Below are 14,650 nucleotides of genomic sequence, written 5' to 3' on the forward strand. Positions count from 1 at the left end.
ACTATGATCCATTGTTTTGTAGAACGTCTCTCAATTGGGATTTGTGGGATGTTTTTCTTCTGATTAGATTGGGGTTAGTTGCAGAACTTTGAAAGGAAGATCACTAAAGAAAAGCACCAGTTATAGTATATTATCAAGAGTACATCTTATCAGCATGTTTTTCATTGCAATCAAGTAACCCACCTGACCATGTGGATGAGGTAGTGTTTGTCAGCTCTCTCCATTCTAATGTTACTACCTCCCACCACACACTGAAATTTTTGTGCAGGCGAGACTTATGGTGTGGAGAGTTAGGCTCCATTCCCTTAAAGGCAGAGTTTCTACATAAATTATTTGGACTTCTTCTGCAAGGCAGATTTGTCTTTCCTCTGCCATTTATTTATTTTTATTCAAACATTTATTTATATCAGTATAAACTCCAAATATTAATCTTTTACTTTGGTTTGTAATCTAGTACTACTTTTATATATTTTTTGTCTCAAACTGTTCCAGATTTGGCCATTGGAAGTGCTTTCAGTTGGTTCCTGTGTCCCTTCAGCATATTGCTCTCATTGTTTTGTGTTGTTTGTTTTGTTTCGTTTTTGAGCACTTCCTTATTATCTGGCACTACAAGATGCTCCAGGGCCCTCTTGTATATTTCCTTCCCTAACCCTAGAATCAGTCATTGATCTAAGGAGCCCTTTCATTGGATAATGGTATTAGAAATCACAAGGCACTAAGTGTGCTCATTGCTACTGGAGGGGATAATTTCTTTTAAGTTAGCTGACATGACAAGGTGCTATATGTGTGTGCTCTAACCTTGTATATATGTATATCTGCAAATATTTCTATGTTTAATGATCTGTGCCTACATTAAGTTAAACATGAGTTTATTCTGATGTTTCTGACTCCAACTGATTACCACATGGATCATTCTAGCTTCTTCTTCTTATCTGTACCCTCCACTCCAATAGTGAAAAATACGGCTCTCAGTATCTATCATCCTTTCACTTAATTGTTCATTTCCAGTGTAACGTATAGCCATTTCCAGATTGGTAACCCATGTCCCCATCGGAAACAACTTTATCAGCTAGAGTATGTTTATGTTCAGTTTCTTTTGCCTTTAGTCTTACAGACTCCACTCATTTCCAAAGTTATTTAGGTCAACACTTCCCCCACCCCTCATACTTTTCAGTGAGGTTGATTCATACATTTTTAATACAGGTAGATTGTTTCATCACATTCTGCATTATATCCTGGGTTCCCCTAACCTCCTAAATATTTTTTTAATATTTGCATATTTTAAGGAATACTGCGTGTAAATTCTATGGTTTTGGACAAATGCATAGTGTCATGTATCAACCATTACAGTATCATTAAAATAGATTTACCACCCTAAGAAGTACTTTGTGCTCCACCTGTTCAATACTCCTCACTTCCCCCCAACCCCCTGGCAATCACTGATCTTTTTACTATCTCTGTATTGCTTTTTCCAAATGAAGTATAATTTTTTTTTTTTTTTTTTGCTGTACGCGGGCCTCTCACTGTTGTGGCCTCTCCCGTTGCGGAGCGCAGGCTCCGGACGCGCAGGCTCAGCGGCCATGGCTCACGGGCCCAGCCGCTCCGTGGCATGTGGGATCTTCCCGGACCGGTGCACGAAGCCGTGTCCCCTGCATCGGCAGGCGGACTCTCAACCACTGCACCACCAGGGAAGCCCTGAAGTATAATTTTAATTACGCAGTTTGTAGTCTTTTTAGATGGACTTCTTACATTTAGTGACCTACATTTACATTCCTCTCTGTCTTTTCTTGGCTTTTCTTTTCTCCATTTCTTTTTATTTTATTATTTATTATATATTTATTTATTATTTATTATATTTATTATTTATTTTATTATTGATGAGAAGTCCATTACAATTCTTGTCCTTGTTTCTCTGTAAGTAAGGTGTTCCCCCGCTACTCTGGCTTCTTTTAAGATTTTCTCTTTTCTTTTCTTCGATTTGGATGTGATATGCCTAGATGTCAGGGTTTTTTTTTTTTTCCACATTTTGTTCACTGTTCTCTGAGCTTCCTGGAACATCAGTTTGGTATCAGCCATTTATTTTGGAATGTCCTCAGCCATTATTATTTCAAATATTTTTCTGCTCCATTCTTTTATTTTTTTCTGTTATTCAAATTGTACATATGTTACACATTTTGAAACTCTCCCATGGTTCTTGAATGTTCTGTATTTGGGTTTTTTTTGTTTGTTTGTTTTCATTCCTTTTTCTCTTTGTATTTCATTTTGGGAAGTTTGTAGGTTCTTTATTAAGGTTCCCAAATCTCTGCTTACATTACCCATCTGTTCCAATATGTTGTCTACCATTTTCATTACAGCTCTTAACATATTAATCATAGTGATCTTACATTCCCTGTCTGATAGTTCCAACCTCTTTCTGATATCTGAATGTGGTTTTAATGATGGCTTTACCTCTTCAAGCTACTTTTTCCTGCCTTTCAGCATACCTTACAATATGTTGCAGAAAGCGAGTCATGTGGTGTTGGAGGTAATAGATAAATAGGCTTTAGTGTTAGAGTTTATGTTACTCTGTCTAGGAGTTGGGCTGTGTTTAATGTTTGCTGAAGCTTTTAAGTGTCAGAGATTTCAAATTCATCTGTTGTCCTTGTTTTTGTCTCCCTCTTCACATTGGGCTTCCCTTTGTACTCCTCAGAAGGAATCTGAATCTTGAAACTCTTTCAGCTCTAATTCACTGCTGTTATACTGGAGCCCTTTTTGGTGGTGGTAAGGTGTGAGATAGGGGAAGTGTTGTATGATTTTAGGTTTAAATTCTAATGTGCCTGTTCTTGGGACTGTGACAATCACAAATCACAATCCAGTAACAAATTTTTTCTCCTCTTAGATGATACAAGAAGATTAGAGGGGGCTGGAGTAGGAAGAAAGTCCTTACCCCAGGTGGATTAAGGTTCTGGTAAAATCTTTACTCCTGGAGGCTAGTTACTTGTTATGAAAAATGCTCTGGACTAATTCTACAATAATTATTCTTATCTTTTGCTTGCCAGAGGAATTCACCTTAAGAATCTCATGGGTTCCTAGATATAAGGCCCATGAATGTGTGTCCCTCACTCACTGTCCCAAGGAAGTTCTCATTCTCATGTTAGTCCACACTCAATCTCCAGCAATTTGTCAAAATTAGCATTTAGGTGTTCCTACCAGCTAATGGTTCCAGTAGCTTGTACTCCATGTAAGTAAATCTTGGCTATTACCCTCTGGGTTGTCTTGTCTTCTTCAGATTTAAGGGTGAAGGTTTGCCCTACAGTCTCAGTTCTCTAATGGGTACTAGAAAAATTATTGGTTTTCAGGGTTTTTTTCAGCTTTTTCTTAGTGTAATGATGGGAATGATGACTTCTCAGTTCTTTACACATCACAGCTGAAACTGAAAGTCAATAAATTCAATTTTAATATAATAAATTTGAGGTTCCTCTGATATATCTAAATGAATTTTTTGCTAGAAAGAAAAGTTCTTTTCTTTGTCTTTTGAATTTTTTCAGCTCCTGCCTTCCTGGAATTATGGAATCCTTAAAGGAGAGTAGACTGTATGATCTTGTATTTGTATACTGGAAGAGAAAACATCATCAGTGTTTTAAAGGATTAGGTCACCCTACTGATTCTGTTTTAACTATGCATGCAGGTTAATGTGGTTAGTCTTGACCAATAAGTTTGTGGATTTCTATGGAATGAATCACAGCAGTGAGCCCTTTTGCTTATTTACCTCAATTTCTAATGCCTTGGAAAAGGACCCACCAACATGAGACTGTAAGAAATGTTTTGTTGGCCTGATCCATAAATGTATGAGATGCTCTTAAGAAGTAGAGTTGAAATTAATGGCTTCTTAGAAATGTCAGTTGTCCTCTAGCTTCAGATAAATAAGCTTGTGATTCTATATATACCTTCCACTTTATGTCCAACTCCTTTCAGATCCTTACCCTCAATGTAGTTTCTCAAGCAGCTATCACCCTTCTTCTCCTTCACTGACCTATTACCCTCTGTCATAAGATCTATAAAGAATTCCCTTTTTTTTCTAAATACCCATTATCTTCTAATGGGTATTTTTCTAGTACTCATTAGAAGACAAAATGGGGCTGTGCGCACACACACACACACGCATGCACACACATCACTTGATCTAGCTACCAATCTAAGTTCCAGTTTTTCTTTTATAATAAATTTTTTCAAATGACTAACCTCCTCTAGTTTGTTCCATGTCTTTATACCACCACCACTCCTTAATCACTGTGAGATATTGTCTTAGTTCAGGCTGATATAACAAAAATATCATAGACTGGGAAGCTTAAACAACAAACATTTCTGTTTCAGTTCTGGAGGCTGGAAGTCCAAATCAGGATGTCAGCATAATCTGGTTCTTGGTGAAGGCCCTCTTCCTGATTTCTAGTTGTTTCTTCACAAGGCAGAGAGAGGAAGCTCTAGCCTCTTTTTCTTCTTATAAGGACCCTAATCTCATCCAAAGGGTTCCACCCTCATGACCTTGTCTAAACCCAATTACCTCCCAAAGGTCCCACATCCTAACACCATTCCACTGTATGTTAGGGTTTCAACATATATATACAAATTTCCGAGGTGACCAAAACATTCAGTCCATAACAGATATGTTCACCCAGAACTACTCAATAAAACATTGTTCTTAATCACCTCCAGTGTGAATCAGCAAGATAAGAAGGAGAGAAGGCTAAAAATAAATATCAGACCTGAATTCTTCTTCATTTTTTTTAAATTGAAGTACAGTTGATTTACAATGTTGTGCCAGTCTCTGCTGTACAGCAAAGTGACTGTTTTACACACACACACACACACACACACACACACACACACACACACACATATATATTCTTTCTTTAATATTCTTTTCCATTATGGTTTATTCCAGGAGATTAGATATAGTTCCCTGTGCTATATAGTAGGACCTTGTTGTTTATCCATTCTAAATGTAGTAGTTTGCATCTGCTGGATTCTTCTTCTGATGAACACTAAGTCTGTATGACCTTAAGCAAGTTACTTTCCAAAGAACTTGCTACTCTTGGTATTCTTCTGTAAAAAAAAAAAAACACACAAAAATTTGGTACTCTTCTGTAAAAAATTTTTAAAAAGACAAGATTCTGAGTACTGTACCAGTATAAACAAAGGCTATTAGAGAGTAAATGAGGCTATAGGTTATCATAGAGACAAAGAGTGAGTGTATAATTAAATAAAAATTTCTGCATAATGAACACTAAATATATGGAAAGGGAATGGAGGTTATTTTCAAATACAATAAAACAAACATATTTTTCTCATGTTTTTCATTTTATTCATTTGTTTTTCTGGTTTTCATTTCACTAGAATAACATAGTTATTTTTCTTTTAGCTCCAGTGAAAACTGTCTAGTTAATTACTGAAAAATATAATTCTAAGAATAGTGAATTTGAAATGAATGTATTGAATGTGATTTAAAAGCAAAGAAAGAATACCTGAATGAAATAATTTCTATGATATATATTTTCTTTTTTTTTTTGCGATACGCGGGCCTCTCACTGTTGTGGCCTCTCCTGTTGCAGAGCACAGGCTCCGGACACTCAGGCTCAGCAGCCATGGCTCACAGGCCCAGTCGCTCCACGGCATGTGGGATCTTCCCGGACTGGGGCACGAACCCGTGTCCTTTGCATCGGCAAGCGGACTCTCAACCACTGCACCACCAGGGAAGCCCCTAAGAACCTAAATAAATAGGAAATATATCATATACACAGATTGGAACACCTAATATTGTTAAGATGGTAATTCTCCCCAAATTTATCTATAGATTAAATGTAAATTCAATCCAATTCTCAGGATTTTTTTTGTTTCAGAAATTCACAAGTTGGCTATTTCTGAAAATATTGTCGAGTCAACATCTTCAGAGAACAGCCCCTCCCCCACCCTTGTTTAAACAAGTGCTATTTAGCAACTCTGAGTTCAGCCATGTGCTCAAAATGCAAGGCCATTGAAAAAAAGGGTAAGGAAGGTCAAATACTTCTTCCCACAGAACCAAAGAACAAGGACCCAAGAAAATTTCGGCTGTTCAGAGGCATGTGACTCTACATGGGTAATAGTCCATTCCTGGCAGCAATGTCTGAATGAATTTGTCAATATTGTGTACTTCTTTTACTTTATTTAGCTGAATCAAAGGCTAGAACCTGCATATATTTATCATCACATAAGTTCGTCAGGATACAAACGTCAATATATCTCAGAAGAAACAGCTCACTGCAAAAGTTCTTGTCATTTTGTTATTTTATTAAGCTTTTCCCTGTCATTGATTATGCATTTACAACTCCAACACTAAAAAAATAAATTTCAGTATATAACTGTTGATGGCTGAATGTCGGTCAGCAGTAAACAGAAACAAAGAATAAAAGGTAGATCTGTGACTGCTGATATGATTTAACTGTTTGGTTTTGCCTGTGGAATTATAAGATTTTGACACCCATTGACCAAGTCATCCTTAAAGGTCCCCTCAGCTTAACTAAACTTTAGGCAAGGTTCTTCCTGACTATAGGTCCCTTTTCTTACAGTGTTTACTTTAGAAAAACTTACCATTGTAATTTCTTTCTCTGCCTCTTTGAGATGTAAATCTTCTTCTGGTCTCTTCCCTTTTAGATATAATCTTCAAGAAAGATAGCCCCTCTGTCTCCCAGTCTCTGTGGTGAAGATAGAAACCTAACTTCAATAAGTGTCAGTTAACAAAAACAGATAACCTAATCACAATGACCAATCTCTCCCCTGAAGTCCTCCAGTACTTTTCCACTAACACACCTGAGAATTTAAAAATCCTCTTGCCAGAGGGAAGAGGTATGGGGATATAGGTGTACGTATAGATGATTCACTTTGTTATAAAGCAGAAACTAACACACCATTGTAAAACAATTATACTCCAATAAAGATGTTAAAAAAAAATCATCTTGCCTTTTGTTTCAGTGGAATTAAATTGTCTCTCTCCCATACTGCAATAACCTTGACCCCTACTGCAATAGTCTCGAATAAAGTCTTCCTTGCCATTTTAACAAGTACCCGGTTCTATTTTTCTTTATCAACATATACACACAAACTATTTATGTGCTATAATAATGTGCAACCATGCAATGAATTTCAGTTTGCAAAGTGATTTTGATCTAGTGTATTACTGTAGCATTGTAAGACCAAATTAATATCCCTGTGTTCAAGAAAATGAGTCTAATATTCACAGAAATTAATTCTTGTCTAATGTTGCAATTATTAACTAAGGGATCCAAAACTTGATCCCAGAGCATTTACGTCCAGGTCCAGGGCTCTTCCACCTGCATCTCACTAACAGTTCTGCTCTAAGAAACATCTCAGCAATGTTATGTTCTGCAGAAATATTCAGATATTTAACTACATTTACCAAGTTATCAGTCTTACTTGGGTGGGGATGGGGAGGATTGATTTGGAAATCTCCTGAGAGCAAACTCATTTGGTGATCTACTCTGATCATGGTTGAATACACAAGTAGAAGACATCGTGTTCTTCTCATAACAATGTTAAAACCAAGTTTAACATTCATGACTATTAATGGGATCAAACTTACTTTGTTATAGTAATACTAGTTCATGTGTTTCATTACATTACATTGTGCACACCATTTTTTAGCCTCATGAAGACTTTAGCTGGAAAAAGCCATTTGCCTTTTATTCAGCCGTAAGTAGACTTCAGACTTAATTACGTATGTTTTCACTAAAAATGTTTAAACACTGTATTCCTTCCTCATGCAATACCTTCCTCACTATTACTTGGATAATGGAAGGCACCAGAGTTTTAAAAAATGTAATTTGCCTTGTTCTATCTCTTCCTCCCCTCCCTACTGAATCCTCAAAGTAAAATTAGTTAAAACATGATTTTTCTGGGAATTTCTAATCTTGATAATAAATGACTATGGAGCTGCTGAAGCATAGTGTGCTAGTCTTTATCAGGTGGTATGTGCAGTAGCAGAACGGTTTGAATAATTATGATATTATCTGCCAGTTTATGAAGAGGACTAAGAGACAGAAAAAATAGGCTACACGATCAGCATCTGTAATTAAGTGAAGCAACTGTCACATCTCTTCTCTCAGGCTTGAGTACTGGAATTTTAGACATCAGAAAAATGGAAAAGAAAACCCAAATCTTCATTTCAGTTATCTGAACAGAATCCATGCTGAAGAAATTACCCAAGATGGACTATTTGGAAAAATGAAAATATATACATATATAGGTACACAAAAATATTAAGCTGCCCTCAGGCATATCTTAAGAATTGAATATTTAGTCTAATAAAGTACTCTGATTACTTGAAAGTAACTGTATATGTCCATCTAGGTTGCCTATTTTTCAAATAGAAATACTTTTCCTTATGATTTTGAACTTACTTTGCGTAGTTTTTTCCATTAGAAGCTACTATAAGATTTCTCAGTGCCATAGGGTCAACCTCTAAAGCACTGGTGATTGTCCTGTAAATGTGCAAAATTAATATAGAGAAATATATTTATACATAAAAAGTTGTTTATGGCATATTAAACTCAAGCTCTTTGGTATCTAGTTACAATAACTGGTAATTCTAATTATTTCAAAGATCATTGTGAAAGTCTAAACAAAAATAAAAACACATTACACTTAAACTTGGGAAGTCACAGCAAGGAATGTTTCAGAAGACAGGGTGCTTTGGCAAAGAGGCCACTGATTCAAACAGATAATCGCTTCTTGGGGGCATGACTTGTCTTGCTTACCTCTGTTTCCCCAAATTGCTTAGCATGAGACCTCACACAAAGTAAATGGCCAGTAAGAGTTCAGCTGACAGTGTCAGAACTTTACAGATAAGAATTTTTCATCTAAATATGAGTTGTTGCAGAGTTGGGTTAGTCTAATACTCGCAGGCATTTGGTTGTTAAAGAATAAAAGCCCATGCTGACTTCGTATAAAAATGATTGTCCACTTTGTTGAATACCTTCAAACACCTTCAACAGATTCCCTCCCCTATACTGAACTCCCCATAGCAGCAGAGCCTCCATGGTACACCAAATATTTAGTAGATTTAGAACTTTACCTACAGTAATTACAAAAGGTATAATATTTAGGGCTTTCCTTCTGTCCTCAAATGACATAAGCAAAGCTGAACTTCTGAGCAACAAGACTACCACAGTGAGAGTTGATTTTATCTGCTGTGCTTCAAGTCCCCTCCCTGATGAAAGGGGCCTCTTCTGTGCATCTCTTGCAAGAACTTCTCGTTATTCCACCTCAGTTAAAGTCTTCAGGAGTCTCCAGGTACTTTTCTAACGTGGCAGTTCTAGGAGCTCACGAGGACATAAATCCCACAGTAAATTCATTTAGAGTAGGGAGAAAAAGCAATTTTATCTCACCAGCAGAGTACAATATGTGCACAGAACTAGAGAAGGAAAGCCTGACCATTATTTACAAGACCTTTAGGACAAACCTCATTTTCTCAAACACTTTTCATAAACACACAATGAGAATTACCATTAGTGGACTTCCCGACATTTATTTTCTTGCCTAGAGCACTAAAGCTCTGGAAAGGAAAAGATGGAAAAGGAATCAGATTCCAGGCTGAGTTAGGAAAGTTGGGGAAAAAAATATTGCCCAATTTTTTACTTATAATTTTTGCTCCTTCATGAACATGATATTAAAAATTTTGGAAAAAAATTGAATTTTTTTAATGAGGTAGAGATACCCTTATTTTAATTAGTGAGTGAACCAACAGATGTAGATGTTCTCTGTCTACAGCTTTAAGGTACTGTTTTGAAGAAATAGTGGGAGAAACCTTAGCTCAATGATGCCCTAGATGATTACTGACACACAGGCAGACCAGCTGTGCTAAACCACCTCTTTCTTTTGCTGGGACAATTTATTCCCTCTATGCTAGCACCTCCTGCAGTTCAAGAGAATGTATATTTTAATTCCAAGGATGAAACAGAGGAAAAAGATTTAGAGATATATATACACTTTCAAATGATCACTTCTTTGGGGTAAAAAAAAAATCTAATACTTAGAAAATGTCATTTGTTAACATATTCACATTTGAATCAGAATAAGAAAGTAAATAAAGCAGGGGAAAGTGTTACTGTGTGAAATCTGTGTAACATTTGGCTTGGAAGAAAGAATGAAGTTGGAAAATAAGTAAAATATATAGAAGTACTAAGTAAACAGCAGAAGATAGTGGCAAAACGTTGGTGACACCATCTCATATTTATGTATGCATCAGTTTAGAGTTTGATCTACTTATATCTGTGTGACATTGTCAGGACAGATAATATAAGGTCTTTCTTACTGATGATGGGATTTATAAGCATAAAGATGGAGAGAAGTATTCTTTCCCAATCAGAAATATTGGACACATGGTAATCTGAGTAACTCTCCATGCACTAATGATTGATTCTTATTTTTGCTTTTTTAGCTTATATAGCATTATTTAAGAGTATATACACTAAAAATAAATCGTTCTACCTGGCACTCTGGGAGCATTGGCAGTAAACCTGACATGATCCTGCTAGACATGATATGAAGGAGTTTATATTGTGGTGAAAGATGATGTGTCACGTTAAGATGGTAAGAGCTACAGCTGTGTGCATTTAATGACTCAAATACGGAGGAAGACTCACAGAACAGGCAGGGAGATATCATCTATAGTTTATGGAGAAAAGGATAAAGCTTAAGAGGAAATGGCTCACAGTCTCATTATCCTGTTCTTCTTGCAGATGACACTGTCTATATGTGAAAAGGATATTTGGCTTGAAAAAAAGAGATGTCAGACAATGTCACTAAGATTTTAATATTTAGCATATACAACATCCAGCTCTCAGAGGCAGAAGAGAATAGTGGATCAGTACATGCTCTTTAGTGCATGATTGCTAGGGAAACATGGTTGGCCTCTTCTAGGGTGTGTGAGTCTGGGTATGTTGCTTCACCATCCTACATTTGTTTCATCAACTGCAAAGCTTCAGAGGATGCTTGTTAAAATTTAATTCATGTAAAGCTTTTAGTTCCCAGAACGTGGAAAACACACGTCAGTGTGAGTCCTTATTATTATTATTTTAAAAGGATCAAGATGATAACATTAAAATACTTCCCAGAAAACAATTGTAAAAGTAGAATCTTATCTTTAAAGGTTTGGTAATACGCAGACCACTGCCTTTGTCATGACTCTGACCTATTTTCTCCTTGGAAGCCACAATGATTATTCTCCAATTACATTTCAGTTGAGTTACCAAGAAGAAAGAATAGGAGGTAAGCTTCAGGTACACAAAGTCTTATGGCCTACATTTGCTACTGTCAGGAGTTGCCCACAGTTCTTTATAAATCCAGAGATTCATGTGATTGTAGAGCTGTACACCATCAATATAATTAATTTGTTTCCCTGTTTCTCTCACCTATTCTCCAATGTTCTTAAGATCTAATGAGGTGGGAAAAATAAGATTTTCATTACTATAAGTGGCCTGAATTGTATGATTTTTATTTTCCTCTTTAGAAATAGTGGTAATAAAACATGGGCACATCTTACCTCTCTCCGTAGGACTGTGGAGATGAATAAAATAATTGGAAACAAGCAGCCCATTTGTTTTCAGCTTTGGTGTTCATTTTTCGAAAGAGCTGTACTTAATTTTGACAGTACCCTGTTCACTTTCCACAATTCCCACTAGGAACAGTGCCAAAACCAACCAGACTCCAAACTATGTCCATGTGAGCCTTTCATCCTTGTCCCTGGGAGGCTTCTCAGCCAGTTCCTTTTTCTGGAATACCCTACCACAAACTTTGGAAATCTAAGCTCAAGTTAGGGTAGGCCCTAAATGATTTAAAATTTGACAATCGAATGTCTAATTGTAACTAATATATATATAAAATTTGAAAAAGAAAGTATCAGTATTCTAGGACTGCCATAACAAAACACCAAAATCTGGGTGGCTTAAAACAACACAAGTTTATTCTTTTAGAGTTCTGGGGGCTAGATGTCCAAAAATCAAGGTGCCAGCAGGGCCATCTGAGACTCTGGGTGGAATCCTTCCTTGCTTTTTTCCTAGCTTCTAGTTGTGGCCATAGATTTTGGCATTTCTTGGCTTGCAGCTCCCTCACTCCAGTCTCTGCCTGTGGTCACCTGGTATTTTCCTTATGTGTATATGTCTTCATGTGGCATCTTCCTCTTCTTATAAGGACATCCAACATATTGAATTAGGGCCCACCCTAATAACTTCATTTTAAGTTGATTGCATCTGCAAAGACCTTATTTCCAGATAGGGATACATTCACAAGTACTAGGGTTTAAGGTGTCAACACTTCCTTTGGGAGACAGAATTCAACCCATAACAAGGGATTTTATAAAGTAGAATATTAATGCAGATATTAGATATTATTTTCATCTATTTTCCCCAAATTGCTTAGAATAATGCTTTAAGCATAGTAGGATATTAGAATACATATTGATTTGAATTTAATTTGCTTTTTACCCCCATGGTGACATTAGCTACATTATATTTCCTTTATTCTAGAATAAAGCTCTAAGTTAAAAAAGATGTCTGATCCTAGTAATGACTATTGTTATCTAGTGAGATGAAAAGGATTTTTCTGGAAATCATGGTTAATTTCCTGTTAAATTGAGTGTAAATTTTTGGAGTCAGGAAATTCTAGACTGTATTTCTCTGCATTTTTCTTTAGTTTCCCAAATCACTATTTCACCTTTAGAGGCTCTATTGATTTTTCTTCACTGTGTCACAGTCTTGGAAACCTGAGTTTGCTAGTTACTTGTAAAAGTCACCTAAGTAGCCAACTGGGAAGCTGATTACATGAATTTTGAAACCAGCATAGCCGACTATCTAGATGTCTGACTTTGGAGAACTATCTCCATAGTGGATTTTCTTGTCCTTTCTGACCCTCTCTTTCCCTAGCTGTTAAATGAAAAATTTAGAAGTATATAATAGAAAATTTTCTTCCCAACCGGAAGTGACTTCTGCATTTTATGATGCATCCATGCCATCACGCAGCATTACATGTCTGATTTTAACAAATACACATTAAGAACATATATATTTACAGCTAACTCCAGATATTCTTAAATATTAAATTGTGTGAATACAGGCATAATTATGTAAATATTAAACTCCAGATCTTATTTTGTATACCAACTAATATATACAAATATGAAAGCTTATTTGCTATTTATGATTATGGACTGTGTAATAAATAAGAAATTTAATTATATTTTATAATTTTAGGTCTAGAATCTGGGAACTCTGGTTCTCAGACCAGAGTCTCCTGACAAGGTATCACACTGAGGCTTAATTTTCAGCTTCAGTGCTAGGTACATATTTATTGTTTCTTAATTATTTAAAAATGTACTTGTGCTTATAGGTGCTGCTTCTTAGCTAGAAGAGTCATCTAACTTGTACAATTACTTACCAACCCTTCTACAATAGAAGTGTTTGTCACGTTTCTCATATGCAAAACTGTACCTCACCGACGGCTAAAAGTTTTTCAAACTACGGCTCCTAGCTGTTGTAAATTTTACTTAATAAATCAATTAAGCAGTATTCATTATAATCCCTGGAGGGTTATCCACCAAGACAATGCTCTTACAACTAAATTGTCTGGTTGAAATATGCTCAATCTGTCTGAAATTGCCATTGAAGCATTTTACTGCTGCAGACCAGCAAAACTTGGATGGGCTTTGGATTCATCTAACAACGAGGGAGACAGACGGTGTTAAAGAGATACAGATGTAGCAGCTTCATTCGATTCTTAATATGCTCCTTTTCTGTCATCTTAAGCATTTTCACCAGCAAATGAAATACTTGTTTTGCTAAAGTCAATGATTTGCCTATTAAGTTGGGAGAAAAACACATAAGGCAATAATTTAAAACTTCGGTCATTACTGCTATAGGGAAGAAAATTTCCAAAAGAAATCCTTAATTTTAGAAAGCGTCATTATATCATTACTCATCAATTCATTTACATGTTTATTTATACAATAAATAATTTTGAGCACCTGTCATGGTAGGCACCATGATAGCCACTTGGGGATGGGTATAAACATAATTAAGCTATGATTCCTGCTCTTGAAGAACCTCTTAAGTAGAAAGTGAATAATGAATGGGAAAACTCCAAACAAGTTCAAAAGGGGGAAATGCCATAAAAGGCAAAGTGCCATCAAAATTCAGACTTCGGAGATATTATCTGTGGGAAAATTATAAGAACAATAACATTTAAAATAGAATTTGAATATTAGATTGGCTTTAATAAATGCAGATGAAAAGATAGATGTGGTATTACTTGGAAACCTACAAAGACTGAAGATAACTGAAAGCAAATGTAAGGGAAAGCAACTATCTGGATCAAAGGTAAAATTGGAAAGATTGCTACTTTTGAACATTGATTAAAAGGGTTGAACTTTACTCACTAAATAATAAGAAACCATTAACATTTTTTGAGTAGAGGAAGGTTATGTTTAGTGAGGTTTATTTGGGTTGATATATAGGCTAGTTGGACGGAGCAAGAAGTGTCAAGCAAAAAACAGTGCAGGAGGCTGCATATAGGAAGATAGTTTATTGAAGTGCAATTGGAGGGCTTCCCTGGTGGCGCAGTGGTTGAG

Source organism: Stenella coeruleoalba, assembly GCF_951394435.1.
Source record: "Stenella coeruleoalba genome assembly, chromosome: 5".
Lineage (NCBI taxonomy): Eukaryota > Metazoa > Chordata > Mammalia > Artiodactyla > Delphinidae > Stenella > Stenella coeruleoalba.